This window comes from Myotis myotis, unplaced genomic scaffold, assembly GCF_014108235.1.
Source record: "Myotis myotis isolate mMyoMyo1 unplaced genomic scaffold, mMyoMyo1.p scaffold_m19_p_12, whole genome shotgun sequence".
Lineage (NCBI taxonomy): Eukaryota > Metazoa > Chordata > Mammalia > Chiroptera > Vespertilionidae > Myotis > Myotis myotis.
This window is the reverse complement of record NW_023416316.1, coordinates 63,284,993-63,304,282: the sequence shown is the minus strand read 5'-3', so window position 1 is coordinate 63,304,282 and position 19,290 is coordinate 63,284,993. Positions and strand designations below refer to the sequence as shown.

The following is a 19,290-nucleotide window of genomic DNA, read 5'->3' as shown; positions in this document are numbered from 1 at the left end:
CCTGGGAGTAATATTTTTTGAAACAAGTAAGGAAACTTTTTCTTTTCAAATCAGAGGGTTACCCCTGCCTGGCACCTCTGAATAGAGCAAATAATACTTTAGATTTTTTCTCCCATGCTTGCTATCCAAGACACTTCATGCAAGGACTGCATCCTCTGCAACGAGGGAGTTCTTAAGGGATTTTAAAACAGTTTTGTGCTATTGCAGACCACTGTCAGGATCTCTGTCTTGCGAGGTCTGAAAATATCCTTATCCAATGTACACTCCTCTTTGCCATGATCTACTGATACAATGGAAAGCTTTTTAACTCACAAAATGGTATTGTTGCAAGGATGCCAAGTAAATGGGCTTTTTATTAGAAGGGTTCTCATCAGCTAATATGGGACAATTATGGCAAAGAATGTCAGAGTAAATAATGACAGGAAAAATTATAGATCATTGAATAAAATGGGAAAACGTAAGTCTATAATTGACTCATGCTCTTAAGCCTTAAAACAACTTTCAAAGACATTAGTGTCTCCATTTTACACATGGGAAATTTGAATTCAAAATGTTTAAGTGACTTTTCCAAACTCAAATGGCTACCAACTGACAGTGTTTTTTTCTTCTTCTACTTAAAAACAACAACAACAAAAACAACAACAAGACATTCAAACTTAAAGAAAAAATATTAGTATAGTACAAAAAGCTATCTTCTTCCTGAACTATTGAGAGTTGCTGACCTGATGTCCCATCAATTATAAATTCCTTAAAACAAGGACATTTTTATTTTCATACATAACTAAACCATAACCATCAAGAACAGTGGCTCCATTAGGCAAATTGAAAGAAGCACCTGTATATAACAGACATTCAGTTAATATTTCCAAATTCCATTGAACAAAATAGAGATAAAATGTAAATATATCTATTGCTAAGCTTAGGTATAATGAGTGATTATCCTAAGAACAAAGAGAAAAAAATATCTCACAAAGACTTGTTCCATTGACACAGGAATATATATAAATGGAATCCTATATAACTAATTTCCATGTAAATGTTTATTCATTAAACCACCAAATTAACTTCTAATTTTGTAACTATAAAGAGGTAGAAATGAAGGTATGGCAATAGTGATATAAGATGTTGCCATTTATTTTATGGATCATTATATACATATAGTATATGATATTCTAAATACAAGTAATCATAAATTGTGACTGTGTGTCTAAAATAAATTGGTAGAAAGTAAGAACCTTAACATTCCTGGAAATTTAAAAAACCCTTCCACATTTATAGTTTGACTACCCTCTTACATTTGGGGGGGTTAGTGATATTTTCATTTTGAATGTATTTTATACAAATATATGAAAACGTCCTATATAATAAAAGGCTAATATGCAAATCAACCAAACTGTGGAACGACCAGTCGCTATGATGTGCACTGACCACTAGGGGGCAGACGCTTAACACAGGAGTTTCCCCCTGGTGGTCAGTGCGCTCCCACAGGGGGAGCACCGCTCAGCCAGAGGCTCTGAGCCGGGCTCATGGCTGGTGAGCACAGCGGTGGTGGCAGGAGCCTCTCCCACCTCTGCAGCAGCCCTAAGGATGTCTGACTGCCAGATGTCCAACAGGGAGCCGGCCTAAGCCTTCACTCAGACATCCCCTGAGGGCTCCTGAACTGCAAGAGGGTGCAGGCCAGGTTGAGGAACCCCTTGAGTGCATGAATTTCGTGTCCCAGGCCTCTAGTTTTTTAATAAGTGAAGACTTCAATCTATAGGAAAAGTAAATGAACCATCAAAAAATTTCCAGCCTATTATACAACTGTCAATTAAACTTCATAATGTCTCAGAGACACAGAAACAGTGCCATAATTCCACTCTCATGACAGTTCCTACTGGGCAGAGCAAAAGCAATTTTTCAGGTACTTATAACCTCATTATTTTTTAATATTTAAATTTATATTCATTGAATTTTCTGTATCCAAGTGTCAGCTTCATTCATGTCAATACTGCTGGATACTACTTCATTGCAAACATAACATGGTTCAGGACTATATTCAACAAAATTCTCTACATTATTTGCCTGATAACTTGTTTCTTTTTAAAGCTTTTTTTTAAAAAAACAAAACAAAACATAGATTAGTGTCTGTACATAAACATCATACATTCTGGAAATCCACAAGCCCCAAAGTACAAACGCTCATGCAGTACAGAGGGTGAAGGGAAGGAGAGAGGAGTCAAGTGATGAAAGAGACAGAACTTCAGTACCCAGGACATTGCTGAGTGGGATGCTATAAACAACTCAGCAGTGGGAAGCCAAGCTCCAATTCTAGAATCATAGATTCTTAATGGATCCTCAGAATTTACCATGTGGAGTGTCACATAGGGGGTCATTTTCAAACCTTTAAACAGGTCAGAGAATCTATATATATATAAAACCCTAATATGCAAATAGACCAAATGGTAGAACAACCAAACAACCGGTCACTATGGCATGCGCTGACCAACAGGGGGCGTACACGGAACGTGGCAGGCATTGGCTGCAGCGGGATATTGGAGCAGGTAAACAGGAGTGCTAGACCAAGGCGGGGTGCCAGCCGCTGTCATCAGGGCGAGCCTCTGGTGGTTACTGAAAATTCTTTGCTCCCATGCACCGCCTGGTGCTTGCACCACTGCCTGCATCGGCCCCACTTGCACCCTCTGCCAGCGCTCAGCATCGGTCCCAATTGCTTGGCGCCATCAGCTGGTGTGAGCAGCGGCTGCCAGCTCTGATCACCCCTGAGGGTTTCTCCACCTCTCCCTGCTCCTGAGGAGCAATTGGGGCAGTAGCCGCCACTCGCACCCACTGCTGGCACCGGCCCCAATTGCTCCACACTGTCAGCAGGTACAAGCGGGGCTGGTGCCGTCAGCATGTGGGAGCAGCAGGAGCAGGAGCAGGGCTGCAGGCAGACAGGGAACCAGGGGCCGTAGAGGGAGGGTTCCAGGTGGGGGCACCAGAGCATGGGCCGAGATTCGCCTCTGTGTCCACCACAGCCCACAGTTCCTTTCAAGGTGCACGAATTTGTGCACTGGGACACTAATAGAAAATAAAATGAAAAGAAGGAGAGGTGCACTGAAAATCAAAGAAAAATTCTACAAGATCAATTAATTTACTAGAAAAAAAATCAACAAAATCAGGATGAAAAAAATCTGTAAGGAATAGGATTCTGGGTCAAAATCAGAATAAATCCACACTTCCATTCTGAGAAGTGTGGATTGCACTTTAAAAGTCATATGACCTTTCTTAAATATCTATGCATGTGTGTTTTAATTTCAAACAAGTATCATTATTTGGGGGCAAAACGGTCTAGAGAATCATTGTCCAATGGGAACATAATTAAAGCTGCACTTATAATTTTTAATTTCTGATAGGCACAATGAAAGAAAGCAAAAGAAACCAATGAAATTAATTTTAACAATGTATTTTATTTAACCCAATATATCCAAAATAATATTATTTCAATATATGATCAACATAAATATTATTAATGAGATATTTTATATTCCTTTTTATTATTAAGATTTCAAAATCCAGTGTCTGATTTTCTCTTACAATCAGCAATATCAATTTCACAGAAGCCATATTAGCCATAGATCAAGTAGAACAAAGATAGTATAAAATTTTGCTGTCAAAACCCTGATTTTTTTTTAATATAAATTTTAGGTTTACAGCAAAATTGAGAAGGTGGTATAGAGATTTCTTATTATCCTGACATGTATATGAATAGTCTTCTCTATTATCAACATCACTCAACAGAATTGTATATCTTTTACCAAGGAGAGACCTACATTGACACATTCATAACCACCCAAACCCCATAGTTTACCTTAGGGTTCACTCTTGGTGTTGTACACTCAGTTGGTTTGGACACCAGTATAATGACATGTCCATTATTATAATATCATACAGATAATTTTCACTGCCCTAAAAATCTTCTGTGCTCTACATACCTTTCTCCCTCTACCCCCAAACTCCTGGCAACCACTAATCTCTTTATCGTCTCCATAGTTTTGCCTTTTCCAAAATGTCATATAGTTGGAATCATACAGTATGTAACCTTTTCAGATTGACTAATTTCACTTAATAATATGCATTGAAGTTTACCTTATGTCTTTTCATGGCTTGATAGCTCACTTATTTTTAGTACTGAGTAATATTTCATTGTCTGAATGTACCACAGTTTATTTATGCATTCGCCTACTAAAGGATAGTTGGGTTGTTGCCAAGATGTGTCAATTATGAATAAAGTTGCCTTAAACAGCTGGGTGCAGGTTTTTGCACAAATATTGTTTTCAACTCCTTTGGGTAAATACTAAGGGGTGCAATTGTTGGATCACATGATAAGAAGTTTTGTAAGAAGCTGACAAACTGCCTCCAAATATTTTGCATTCCTACCAGCAATGGATGAGAGTTCCTATTGCTCCACATCCTCATCAGCATTTGGTGCTTCAGCGTTCTGGATTTTGGTCATTTAATAGGTTTGTAGTGGGGGTCTCAGTGTTGTTTTAATTTGCATTTCCTTAATGACATAATGATGTTGAGCCACTTTTCATATATTTATTTGCCATCACTGCATATCTTCTTTGGCAAGATTGTGTTAAAGTCTTTGGCCCACTTTTAAACTAGGTTATTTGTTTCCTAATTGTTGAGTTATAAGAGTTTTTGGTATATTTTATATAATAGTCCTTTATTAGGTGTGTCTTTTGCAAATATCTGATCCCAATCTGTGGCTTGTGTTCAAATCTCTTTCACAGAGCAGACATTTGTAATTTTAATGAAGTCTAGCTTATCAAATATTTCTTTCATGGATCATGTCTTTGGTGTTATATCTTATAAGGCATCACCATATCCAAGGTCATCTAAGTTTTCATCTATGTTCTCTTCTAGGAGTTTTATATTTTTGCAGCCCTGACCTTTTTTTATGGTGGTAGAATTAATTGTGATTACTATTCAAGTATGGAGATAACTTGAAAGAAAAGATAACCAAATATTATATGTTCATTTCACCACTTTATTTTCAGAATTTAGACATCAATTTTTTCTTCATGTTCTCATCTAAACAAGATTAAAGGATTGATGGATGAATGAATGAATGAACAGAAGAAAGACTCATGTTTTACAACATGCCACATTTTCTGTTTCACAATAAACATTTTTTATGCAGCATTCTTGAGTTTTTGGTGCATTTTTTGAATCATTAAGACATCTTTCTTTTCTTTTTTCTGTGATTATAGTTGTTAACCCACATGGCCACACCCTAGTGTTTTATTTTCTTGCTGCCATTTATTGTAATCTCTTTTTTTTTTCTCACTCTCTCTTTCGATGGCCCTACTGTAATCACCCCACCAGTGGAAACATTTAACTAAATTGGATTCTCACTGTGGCAAACAATATATTTTTAATAAAGTAGTATAATAAAAATTTACTGTTATAATTAATTATTTTAATATACACTAGATGCCAAATTGGTAAAGAAATCCTTTGGGAAAATTTCAAGATGAATCTATCTTATACCAAATGCCAATTTTTAATAAAGTGGAGTAAGAAGCTTCTGAAGAGGAGCCAATCAAATAGCAGAAATGCAGCATATAATGCAGATTTAGGCCTCTGTACTAATAGTAATATGCATCATAATAATTCACTTTTATATTTTGAAAATAGTAATTATTATTATAGGTAGATGAACCTACATGTTCTCTAGGCATGTACCTATGATCTAGGTATCATAACACTATATGACTAACATAATAAGTCTATGTCTCCTTGGAAAATCTATAAGGTGGGCCCTAGCTGATTTGGCTCAGTAGATAGAGCATCGGCCTACAAACTGAAAGGTCCCGGGTTTGATTCCAGTAAAAGGCACATGCCCCGGTTGTGGGCTCAATCCCCAGTAGGTTGCATGCAGGAGGCAGTCAATCAATGATTCTCTGTCATCATTGATGTTTCTATCTCTCTCTCCCTCTTCCTCTCCCTCCCTCTCTGAAGTCAATAAATATATATTTTAAAATAAAATGACATAAAATAAAATCTATAAGATAGAGGTCCTATTATATTGCAGGTGTATTCCAGGGACAATAAATATGTAATTTTTAAATTTTACTTAGCAAAGACCCTAGACTGCAACTCAGCCCTAAGCTTTCTTTGAGACCTATGAAAACTGCTATTTAAAACTTAGAGTGGTTAACCATCATTATAGGAAATCTCAATTCACCTTTTGGAAGAGAATGAAAACCATTTGGTGGGCAGGGCTGGGAGGACTCTTAAATGAGCTATGATTGTGCAAATGTAAAGCCAGGACACATATAATTTCTGTAGGGAAAAATGTAAAATATTCACTGCCATGAATTCTATTTGGAAATGTAAATTGCCCTGCATAAAAATTGTGTTCCTGCAAACTCGATTTCTGAATTGTGTGTGAGGTAAGAAAATACCATTGCTCATTGGAACTGTGTGTGTTCTTGAGCAGCTGAATAAAATGTAAGGAGCTGAGATGGAGACAACTATAGAAAGAAGATACAAATATGGTTTTCCCCTTGAGATACTTTTAGCTGACTAAAAGTATGTGATACACCATTGATGTTCTATAGGTGATGTCAGCTGGAGAGAATAATCCAAATGCATTCATATTATCTCATTCAGGCCCTTGAGCAAGATTATACCTATTTTGTTTAAGATCAACTTTCCTCTAAAGTGAATTGGTATTACTACTGTCAGCCAAGCTGGGAGAAGGAAGCTTCTGGGGACAGGAAACGGGGCATTGGACAATAGATCTTAGGCTGGGATGAGAATGGAGTATCTTCACCTCATTGAGCCTTGAAGTATTTGGTTTTCAGTCACAGAGCAATAACTCTCAAGAGCATTCTCTTTGGGGAAGGTAAACTGATCCTTGCTACCTACATGACAGCCAATTGATTTACAGACATCAAAACTCTGTACTCATCAGGCCTTTCTTGGGAATGCTTCAGAGAGCTCCAAGAGTAGTACCAGTATATCAAATAACACAATGACATCACCATCGCTTCCTTCTACCAGGTCTAAAATTTCAATAAAATTTGTTAAAGGTTGTAGCCTGATCTTGTTCTGTGGGTGCTCATTTTATGCTTGGAATGAAGCAGCAAAGGTAATGGTCCTGTCATAGTGTCTCTCAGGGCAGGGGCAGCAGCAGCTGTGACCAGGGGAGCTCTGTGTGTAGAGCGCGTTTTCAGGCTTGGCCTCAACAGAGGCACAAGCAGCCCACCTTACTAAGAGGTCTCACTTTAAATGCATTTCCTTTCATAGGGTACTCAAACCTACCTGGCAAGACTAGCACATTTCCTTATAAGTGGACATTCCCTCACTCCTCAGTAACTATTTCACATCTTCTCTTCTCTCCTTAAATCCTTCAAAACCCTCTTCCTCCCTGCTCACTCTTCAATTATAGCTTTATCTTGTATTCCACTGATCTGATGAAAGTAATCAGATGGAATTGTCGTCAATGTTCCCCTATCAGGGATAAGGAAACTTTTTTCTACCAAGGGCCATTTGAATATTTTTAACATCATTCACAGGCCTTACAAAATTATCAACTTAGCCTGCTATATTTGGTCCAACATTTAACTAACTCACCCCTAATGCCTTGGCAGGGTCAGATCAAATGATTTCATGGGTCTTAAATGGCCCTTAGGCCAGATGTTCTGAACCCCTGCACCTAAAGGTATCTATATCCTCTGCTTTCTCTTTTCCTTCAACTGAAGACCAGTCACTATCTATCAAATGCCATGCAAAGCTCCTATGATCTATAGATATCATGTCTAGCCCTGTCAAAGATTTCACTTTGGGAATGAACCATCAATTTATTTTTCTGTAAGCGTTGTTAACATTGGCAAATATATAGGCTCTAGGTCTGCCATTTGGAAAACAACTCACTGGGTTTTTATTCTCTATACTCATGTGAAATAGCTCTTGTCAAGATCTTGTCAATGACTTCCATGTTGCCAAATTTTATAATCCTTTCTCTGTCTCATTTTGCCTTCCTTCTCAGCACTATGTCAAATACTCTTGACTTTTTGAAACAGTTTTTTAAAAAATTTCAGAACATTATGCTTATCTCATTTTCCCCAACTTCAATGACTCTTTCAATCTTTTCTCCTCTTCTCTAGCCAACATCTAAACTTTAGAGTATCCTAAAGATTAATCCCGTAACTACTTCTTTCACCTAGCGTTCATATTCCCCAATAACTTCTCCAGACACATTGCTTTAAATAACATATGTATTTTAAAAACTCTCAAATTTAAATCTCCACCATTCTCTCAACCCTGAATTTCAGATTAACATCTTCAATAGTACACATAAGAATAGCTTATAAAAAAAATAGAATTTGTGCTTTGTACTGCACTACCCAGGCACCAACCAAACAATTATTTTATACATTCTCCATGTCAAGAAATAATAACTAAACCTGAATCAAATCTGAATTCTCTTTGTCACTCCACCTAGTCCATCAACAAGTCATGCCAGTGCTACATCAAACAAAGCTGAAATCAAATCCTTCACCTCTCTCTCTCTCTCTCCCTCTCTCTCTCTCTCTCTCTCTCTCTCTCTCCACTTCTACCTCCAAAGCCAGCCAACATCTTCTCTCACATGGACTATAATAATAGCCAAAATATTTTCCCTGTTTTCACCATTGTGCCCATAATCTTACTTACCTACTAGCCATACATAATTATCTTTTTTGGAAAACAAATTAAATTATATGGTTTACCTGCTTAAAATTTGTCAATATCTACCGATCATTCTAATTGTCCTCCAATAACCTGCAAAGTCATACATGATCAGGTCCCTGTACAACTCTCAAATTCACCTTGTACCACTTCATCCCTTTCTCATTGTTTCAGCTGCATTCCCTGTGATATTGTGATTTATAATAAAAATTATACATTTGGTCTTAGTTCCTGTTTCTGGCACAAAGCTCTATAACCTTGGAACTTCATGCGATGATAATGACAAAGGGTCTTTTGTTATGTTAATGAGGTGAACTCTGGCAAGCCCTTAAGTCACTTAAGGATGGGGGCTGGTCACCAGAGGAGCCAACCTTGTGACCAGAGGATTGGAACTGTCTTCCTGCAACTCTGGCCTTTGGGGTAGGGGAGAGGGGCTGGAGCTTAAAACAATTGCCAATGGCCAATGATTTAAGCTTCCATAAATGAATGCCAATGAAATGAAGCTTCCATAAAAACACGAAAGAACAGGACTCAATTCAGAGAGCTTCCAGACCGTGAACCTGTGGAGATGCTGGGAGAGCAGCGTGCTTGGAGAGGGCACGGAAGGAAGCTCCTCACCCTTTTATTTTTAATTTTTTTACTTTATTCTCTTTATAGAGTTGCTTCCTTTCCTATAACATGATTTTTTAAATATATTTTTAGTGTTGATAATATTACAGATACTCCCTTTACTCCCCTCCTCCTAGTCCCTACCCACCCTCCCAGGTCTTCACTATCCTATTGCCTGTGTTCATGGGCTATGCATTAAAGTATATAGGCTATTTGGTTTATCTCTTCTCACCCTCTCTTTATACCATGCCCTATGCATCTCTTCATCTGGCTGTTAATTTGTATCTTTTGTTATTCTTTGTAATAAACTGGTAATCTAGTGAGTAAACTGGTTTCCTAAATTCTGTAATCCATTTTAGCAAATTAATCAAACCCAAGGAGGGAACCTCTCATTATTCAGTTGGTCAGAAGCACAGATAACAATCTAGCATCTGAAGTGTGTGTGTTTCAAGGGGAGGGGAGGGCAGGGGGCAGTCCTGTGGGTTTGAACCCTTAGCCTATGGAATCTGGTGCTGTCTCTGAATAGACAGGGTCGGAATTGAGTTGAACTGTAGCTACTTAGCTGGTGTCACAGAATTGCTTGGTGGTGTGGGGAAGAAACCCACATGTTGGAATTGATGACCAGGACCATACTCCTCTTGCACTGGTTGATCTAACTCAGTGGTCCTTTCTCAGAATGTTGTATGTGTTGTTCCTTCAATCTGGAACATTCTTCCCCTGTCCCTGATCTTCACTTAGTGGGTTCCATCTCACTATCAAGGTCTTGGCTCAAATGTCAACTCCTCAGAGAAGACTGTCCTCACTACCATCTCTAATGTTGCTCCCTTATATCAGATTGCCAGTCAATTTCTACAAGATCTGTTTTATTTCTTTCGAAGTATTTATTCTTACCTATATTTTTATCCATTTTGTCTGATTCCCTCAAATCCCACCTGCTATCATCTGTAAGTTTCATGAAAACAAAAACCTTGTCTCTCCTGATCACCACACAGCCCATGTGCTAGAAAAGTTTCCAGCACAAAATAGGTACTCAGTAAAAATAGTTGTTATATAAATGAGTATCTTGGGAGGTTGTCAAAAGAGGACAGAATGAAGAAAGTGAATGAATCTGTTCTGAGCCCATGTATAAGAAAACCTTGTGTTATTTCCAGAAGTAAAGAAGGCATGTTTTGTGGGGTTTTTAAAAATATTTTTATTTATTTCCGAGAGGAAGGAAGAGGGAGAGAGAGATGGAAACATCAATGATGATAGAATCACTGATCAGCTGCCTCCTGCACACCCCACACTGGGGATCAAGCCCTCGACCCAAGCATGTGCCCTTGACCTGAATCAAACCCAGACCCTTCAGTCCCCAGGCTGACTCTCTATCCAGTGAGCCAAACCAGCTAGGACAAGAAGGCATGTGTTAAGGGTATTCATCATTCCAGTATTAACTCACCATCGTAACATGGATATTAAAGGAAATTGACCTCATTTTATATTCACAGACAGTCAAAGCCTGGCAACAATTGGGGCAGGGGAATATTATTAGCTCCATCGTAAAATACCATATGAGGCCCAGATAGATATAATAATTTGCCCAAGTTCACATAGAAAATAAATGGTGAAGCTGGGATTCCAAACCCCATGTGCTTGAGTCCAAGGTCCATCCATGTTCTTCCTTGTATTCTAGAAATATTAGACCACAGAGCACATGGTGATGCATCTTCTTTTCTGAAAACATTTATTGCTATTCATGAACTCAAAGAGGAGTTAAAATGTGAATATAGAAGTTGGTCCACAGGGTTAGAGGGGGAGGAAAATAAGAAACTGTGTGTATAAAAAATGCATCTGATGGGTGTCTTTTCAAGTATATAGCGTTTCAATAGGGCCTGTTGAATCACACATATACATAATCAGTGTAATTCCAGGAGCAAGCCCGCTTGGCTCAGCAGTTTTAATATACAGATCAATTTTGTATTACCTCCTTCTGGCTTTGAGTGCTCATAGAAGGAGATCATAAAACATTTATTGGGCCAAGGATGAAAATTGAGCAAAGAGTGAATCTTCAATCTGTGGACAGGCTCTTGAAAGAGACTTGTCAGATGAGTCTGTGATGAGCATTTTCTCTGTCCTACACCCTATAAAAATTTTGTTTCATTTTCTTTAAAGTGTTTGCCTCTTTAGCGGGTAAAATTTTAGATAGGTAGATGATAGATAGATAGATAGATAAATGATAGGACTATAATATAATAAATCACATGCTATTTATATTTTTAAAATAAAAATGCATGTGAGAACAGTTATTAGAAAACTAAACTTGGAATATTATGACAGAACTTTGACAGAAATTCTCCATTTATATTCTATGAGTAAAACAACATTTAAGGATACAAAGGAAGTATACAGGATGCGTGTTAATTTCTACCATGAACTAGACTCCAGGCCAGGATGTATATTGTGGCACAATATCCAGATAACCAGTCAATCAATGGTATAGGGGGATTTCAAGGCCTGAATTTGAATTCTGAGAAGTGAAGCAACAACCAGAATAACTTCCATAGTTGTTTGTTACATTTACTTACTCTCAGGGTGGCATGGCCTGCTGCAGCCCATCTCAATCCATCTTAACCATTTCTCCTAATTCAGCTAATGACAGATGAACAATGGCTCACCATAATGGAGTCAGTCATCTTGGCACACAGAAGGCCAAAAAAAAAAAAAAAGAGAGAAAGAAAGAGAAAATGTGCAACACTAAAGAAAGGATGGGGGGGAAAGGCATTTAGTAAATCTAGCTGCTCTAGTTGAACCCTTGAAAACCCTGTATGCATGTAGAGCTTTATTTATGGCATAATTTGAAGTTTTCCTCCATGAAACCTCACCTGCCAGCTTCAGCTAGGAGTGATTGCCTCCTTTTCTAGTCTCCTGAGAATTTAGGTCCCCAGCATTTTTTGGAACAAACTTTGGCTACCTTATATCATTGTTTTTCTTTATTAAGACAATGCCCTGGATAATAAGCTAAAAAAAGGGGTAGGATATATCTTACATTGTTTTTATTTGCCTAGTGGCTGACTAATGTGCTACAAAGAGCAAAAACTTAGTATTAGTTCATGAAGGTGATACTTAATTTGTGTTTATATTTCTCTCTTCACAGAAAATGACAAACTTATGACAGTAGTCAAAGCTGGATAACTCCTGCCATGCTGGGTAAAATAGAGTATAAATTGGAGGAAGAAAAACAACAAAGATAAAAACAGGTGGGAGATGCGGGAAGAGACTGGACAAAAATTGTGTACCTATGGATGAGGACAGTGGGGGGGTAAGGGCAGAGGGTGGGGTGGGAACTGGGTGGAGGGGAACTATGGGGGGGAAAAAGAGGAACAAATGTAATAATCTGAACAATAAAGATTTAATAAAATAAAATAAAAAATAAAATAATAATAATAATAAAAAAAACTAAAAAAAAAAAACCTGCTAGGTTATGTTTAAGATCATCACCACCCAGGCCAAAAGCTTCTTGAAGTAAAGAACAGAGTCTTCTTTATTCAGTATCCCCAGTAATTAACTCACCTAGAAAATCATGTAATTAATTGCCAACCAAGTAAACTAATTGTCACAGTTCTTTTGAAATAAGTAGAGCTGAGTCTAAAATACAACAGGCAACATTCTCCCATATATCCGTTGTGGTCTTGGCAAAAATATCTCCTTAAGAATCACAGAACTTACAAAATCCTAATAAATTGTTGAGTTTTATTGATAGTGAGACACCATTGGTTCCTTGGTTATGACAAATGTACTACCATAATGTCAGACGTTAACAAGAGGGACAACTGGGCAAGGAGTATATGAGAACTTATACTATCTGTTGCAATTATTCTAAAATAAAAAAGCTTTTATTTTTTTTTAAAGAATTACAGAATGCAGAGAGAAACTTAATCAGACAACTAGATATCTCCCAAAGTTTTCCTGAGAATCAGATTTCTTATGGAAAAGATATGACCGAAGATTTGGCTGAGAAAGAATAGCAATGGTGGCTGGTCAGATTTAGGGAAATAACACAACACTCTAAGGGACAGGCACTGAGAGGTAAGGAATGAGATTCGACAGCCTCAGCACTGTTTTGGCAAAGTAAACCTGCACTTGAACTTAAACTAACCAACCCTCCTTCCTCCACTGCAGCCTGCTTTTGCAGGAAAGATCACTCCACTGAGACAATCTTATTCAAGAGAGCTGAGTAATAAAATTAGATCAACTGCATCACATCCTGTTAAAGAAGTGTCTCTACTAAAAAGGGAAGGGCTTGCCCCGACAGCTTAAAAGGATCATGGTGATCTTAGGGATAGAGGAGAGAGTGCTGGGCAAGGGTGCTAATGAAACAGATGAGTCCTACCTCAGGGAGATAGTGAAGTCAGAATCTTAGGTGTGAGAGCAATCTGAGGCGGGCAACCAGTCCTACAGGAGTGGGAGTTATGGGCAATGATATGCGGGGCCTGTGCCCTGTGCAGAGAACGAAAGAACATGGCAGCTACACAGGGCAAGCGTAGCCATTAGTTTCAGTGAGGAGCTGCTGAAGTAACCTCACCTTGAATCCCACAGATTGCGGGGCCTACAGGACATTTGGGTTATTCTGAGATATTTAATGAGGGCATGTTTAAAGTCTTGGAACTTTAGCATTCAAAGCAGTATTAGTTAGAAGCCACAGAACTTAGGAATAATACTAACGGACATGTTTCTCAATGTCAAGTGAAATTGGGCTCTTTCAAGTTACATACCTGGATGAAGGTTTACCAGCTATACCATGACAAACAGCACTGCTGAGCGGCCTAAGGGAGTCCTGAAAGTTTTCAGGCCTAGTGGAGCCACAGAAGGATGAGGTGGCTAATTATTTCTTTTATGTCTAATTAATCACAGAAATAATTTCAGTCACAGTAACATTCTACAATAACAAGTGTTGGAGCTACTGAGGCTAGGCTGAGGTATCCATGGATTTGACTTCAGGGACAAAGACAGTCCAGAAAGACCCATACATGATGGAATATCCCTCTCAGTGAGACCTGGAGAAATGGCATCTTATTGTGAGAATGCTCCCTCTGCCACATAGTTAGAAGCCAAAACCTGAAAGGAAGTACATCTGACCCTTGAACAGGGTGGGGATTAAGGAGGCTGACTCCCATGCAGTGGAAAATCTTTATATGACTTTTGACTCCCCCCAAATTAAATTGTTCCTCAGTATCTGTGCAGGATTAGTTCCAGGAATACCACAGATACCCAAATTCAAAGATGCTCAAGTGCCCATATAAAGTGGTGTAGATCAATACAGACAGTCGAGCCTCTACATCTATAGACTCCCAACCTCGGATCAAAAACAGTACAGGCATGCACTGAAAAATATCCGTGTGTAAGTGGACCCACGCAGTCCAAACCTATGATGTTCAAGGGTCAACAGGATTGAATCTGATTTCCCCTTTTACAGGCAAGACATTATAAGTTGTTAAACCATAAACTACTTTTTAAAAGATTGCATATTTATTCTTCTAAAAAAAAATCAGTTCTGCTACCCCAGGTTTCTATTTAAGACTTTTTCACAATCCTGTTCCAGACCACAAAATAGAATCAGCCATGGGAGAATCTTTCACTGGCCTGAGGAGCAAGGAAGGACCAACCCAGCCTATTCCTACTGTTCACCAAAAACTTTTAAATTATTTCTAGTCTGTGATTAACAAGTTGTGCCTAATTAAATTTTTAATACAGAAATATATAAAATAAAGAGTAAACATCTTTATTTTATCCTCACTCTTCAGGATGTGTCACTGTTAACAATTCAGTGGTTATGTTTCCAGGCATTTTTCATGTGTATACCGTCATAAAAATTAACATAGTTTACCCTGGTCAGGTGACTCACTTGGTTGGACCATCATCCCGCACATCAAAAGACTGCAGGTTCAATTCCAGGCCAGGGGGCATACCTAGGTCGTGGGTTCAATATCCGTTCAGGGTGTGTATGGGATGGGTGGTTCTCTCTAACATGGATGTTTCTCTCTCCCCCTCTCTCCTTGCCTCTCTTCTTCCCTCTCTCTCTCTCTAAAATCAATAAACAGTCTCAGGTAAGGGTAAATTTTTTAAAATAAAATAAACACAGTCTTACAAAGGCGAGATTATAGACTGCATGCTAATTTGCAATCTGCTTTGAACTTAAAACTTTACATACAGAGTCATTCCAACTAAACTTGCCATAGATAATATTATATGTCAAGAGTGAATAAAGGGACCTCAAGGGCATTCTGTGTTCTGCCCAAGTGTACATCAGCAGTAAATAGAATCGAGCCCAAATCTACTGTTTGTTTAAGGCAAGCTGCATGGAATAGAATTGGTATATGTTTAGATATCTAAATATCCATTGTTTAGTTTAGGGACAGGCAAACTTTTTCTGTAAATGGGCAGATAGTAGATATTCTGGGCTTTCAGAACCACATATGGCCTCTCACATATTCATCATTGCTTGTTTTTGTTTGTTTTATTTGCAATTCTTTAAAAATATAAAGACCACTCTTAACTTGGAGGTCATAAAAAAAGCCTGAAATGATGGAGATTTGGTGCAAGTTCCTATAGTTTGTTAATCCTTGATATAATTCCAACTGCACAATTTAACGACACGGACTTTTAAAGTGCCAAAATTTGCTTCCTTGCCACTGAATGTATCTTTCCTTTGGCCAGACAAAGACATTCTTAAAATACAAACCAAGCATGGGAAAGCCTGGGGTCACCGACTCCATCCTTGTACATGCCACTCACCATGACATCCGCTAGCGGCAGTGAGTTACAGGCTTCACCCAACCCATCCAGGTCAAAAGGAAGTGGACGTTTGGTTTTTCTGAAAATAACAACTTTGGGGGGAAAAAATTACAAAAGAATAAATCTCTCCTATAGAAGTAACAGTTGAAGCCCATTTCAAAGTGTTTGTGTGTTGTTAGTAGCCAAGAATTTGCCATCACCAGAACTGAAGTCTTTATTTGGAGACACTAATGAGCAGGTAACCAGAAGATTGGCTGCCATTTTTTATTACAATGAGATTTATTGCTTCCTGTTGTCAAGACAATGCCTCCTTGCTGCCTCCTCCTCCTTTTAGTAGGAGAAAAATAATAATTTGGCATGACATTTATCTCTATAAAGAAGTAACAGGGTATATTTTTAAAAAATAGGATATTTGAAGACAGAAAAATTTGAATATCAATGTCTTTATTTATAGGTAGCTGATATTGTGCAAGTTACTTAAAAGCTCTGGGCCTCATTTGCTTGATCTCTAAAAGCTTGTTAAAAGGAAGAATTGCAGATACATAGATACTTAATATCAATAAAACAAAATAATGTTATTTTTAATTCTAATAAGGCAATAATTAAAACTTTACATAATATGGCAAAATTATCCTAGAACAGTAATTCTAGGCTCCCCTATGAAACAGTGTTTTGTTTTGATTTTACATCACAAAAAAACACTAACATAACTACTTTTGTAATTCTACTAAAACTCACCAGGGAGCAGGGGCCAGATTTTAGAAAACCTGAGATTATTCTTTACAATCTGTTGTTAAGATAGACTTTTTTTTTTCTCACCTAAAACAACTGGAAATAGAGGGTACCTTATTCATCCTGTTCTATTTATAAATATACATGATTAGAAAAAGAACACAACTCCTTTTAACTTTATCTAACAGGTGTGTTTTTCTCCATCAACCTGAGCAAGAACAAACAATGCTAGCACAATTTCTGTTCCCTGTTTAATAATGGATCCAGCGAAGGAAGAATACATCCTAAAAGATTAATAAGAAGCAAATATCCAGGGCAGTGAAAAGGTAAACAGCAGAGTGGCTGCTTTGCTTATCGCCTGTCAGTAAATATTCATGCCTGGCTTTGGTCTTTCTCTAGGTCCATGCTGCTGAGCTTGGCCTCTGTCTCAAATTTCTGTCAATAACCTACAAGCTATATTCAAACAAACATTCAAATATGCATTACTCTAGCTCCTTCAGACAAACTGACACAATGGGTTTCCATTTTAACTGAGGAGGCTTCTACAATGGTTTCCATTAGAACTTCCCAGGAAAGATAAAGATTTCTTACAAACTTACATTACTGTATCCTTACATTTGGGGGCAGCATGGTTTGAGGGAGTCAAAAACCAAATGGGAAAATCACCTAAAGAATTCCAAATTATTAAAAACAGGTCAATTGTTCAAAAGGTGTGGTGTTTTTAACCGGTATCTCTCAGTCCTATCAGATTCATTAAAACTCCCCCGTTGTTGAGCATTTTCCAAAAGTAAAACAGTAAAAAAAAAGGGGGGGGGGCTTTAATTAGACATGATATTTCGGAAACACTTGAATCTCACACTCCAGAGCTCTCCTGTTTCTAATCCCCTTTCTCAGGTTTCTCAGAGCAGCCTCACGAAATAACAGCTCTTCTCCCAGACAAACATACCCCCATTTCAGTGGCTCCCTCAGTACCTACCAGTTCTTAGCAAGATGACCCTCAAGTCATGATCTGGGCACAACCTATTTTTCAGACTCCATTCTACCTCTGTCTGTACTCACTATTGTGCGTGCCATTCCCCAGGAATACTGTACACATTCATGCTTCTGTTCCCTTGGCTAAGCAGCAAGAACAAAATTAGTGGCATTTCAAGTGACAATTGTGTTTGGCAGGTATTCTCTTCTGAGGTATTCAACTTTCATAATTTTTGCATATAGGCTCAAGTAAATGTGATCTTCCCTGAAAAATATCAGTGCTAATATTCCCTTCTTTCTAACTATCAGCACCAACTTGCATAACTGAACTCTTTAAAATAATGCACTGGATATCTAAATTTACTTAGTACTATATAACAAAGAACTTGCCTTTTCTCTATCCCTTCACCACTCACCTGTGTCACTAAATGGAGTGGTACTTGAAGTAAAGGCCATCCTATCCCACAACAGGTAGGCTTGTGGGATACCTTCTACACACTGGAATTTTATTAATGTGATGATCAGAAATTTTGTGCTACATTCATAAAAAAAAGCTTAGACTCCAGTTGTGATTGAAAATCATCTACCTTGCTGATTATTCAGGGTAATGACAGAAATTACATGTAACCTTAAGGTAAAATGTCAGCATAAAGAGGCTTTGTTTAGCAAACCCCATCCAATGTCTGATCCTCTCACATGAGCTGCACACTTACTTTTCAAGAATTTTCAGTCTGTACTTATTTATTTATTTATTTATTTATTTATTTTTTGCGACTGTCTGAAATTTCTATAACCTTGATCCAGATGCAGCAGGGCAAGGCCTCAAACCATTCCAAAATGTCCTAGCAAGCACTGTAGGAATGCACAGGGTCACCCCAGACCCAAGCACGCTGGAGGCTTGCAGTTGTACTTTGTATTTTGTTATTTTATTAATATCTCTTTCCCCCAGTAGAATGTAGTCTCCATGGGGACAACAATCATATGTGTTTTGCTCAGCACTGTATTCCCAGCACCTAGTACATGCCTGGCACCGAGTTAGCGTTCATTCTATAAGTATTTGTTGAATAAGTGAACAGCATATATACATTGAGAATATGCTTAAACGGTACGTTATCTAAGTGAATCCAGAGCACTAGCCTAAAAAATAAAACAGAAGGGGATCTCAGGCTTAAAGGGGCCATATTCATAATATCAACTTTTTGTTTACAGGTCAATTTTTAAATAAAAAATGCATATGTTTAAATCTCTATCTGTATCTCCTTCAATTTTAGGAAGCTTGAAATGAAGTTTGGAGTTTTAACTATTCCCTGGGCCTAAGATCTTAAATCATAGTGGAGTATATGAAACATTACTCTTCAAATTGAGAGCAAGATAAATACACAAATACACTTTAGGTTTAAGAATTTCTATCTTCTCCTGTCAAGCCACTTCAATTCCTCTTTGGAATTAGGCATCATTCATATTAAAACTGATACATAGACTTGT

General features: G+C 37.9%; 1 non-coding gene across 1 annotated transcript; it reads right to left on the bottom strand.

The window, feature by feature from the left end:
• Window positions 1-18,577: 18,577 nt before the first annotated feature.
• Window positions 18,578-18,709, bottom strand: LOC118667793. The gene has a single exon (XR_004971385.1). It is a non-coding gene; the product is annotated as a small nucleolar RNA SNORA9 (small nucleolar RNA).
• Between the last annotated feature and the right edge of the window lie 581 nt (window positions 18,710-19,290).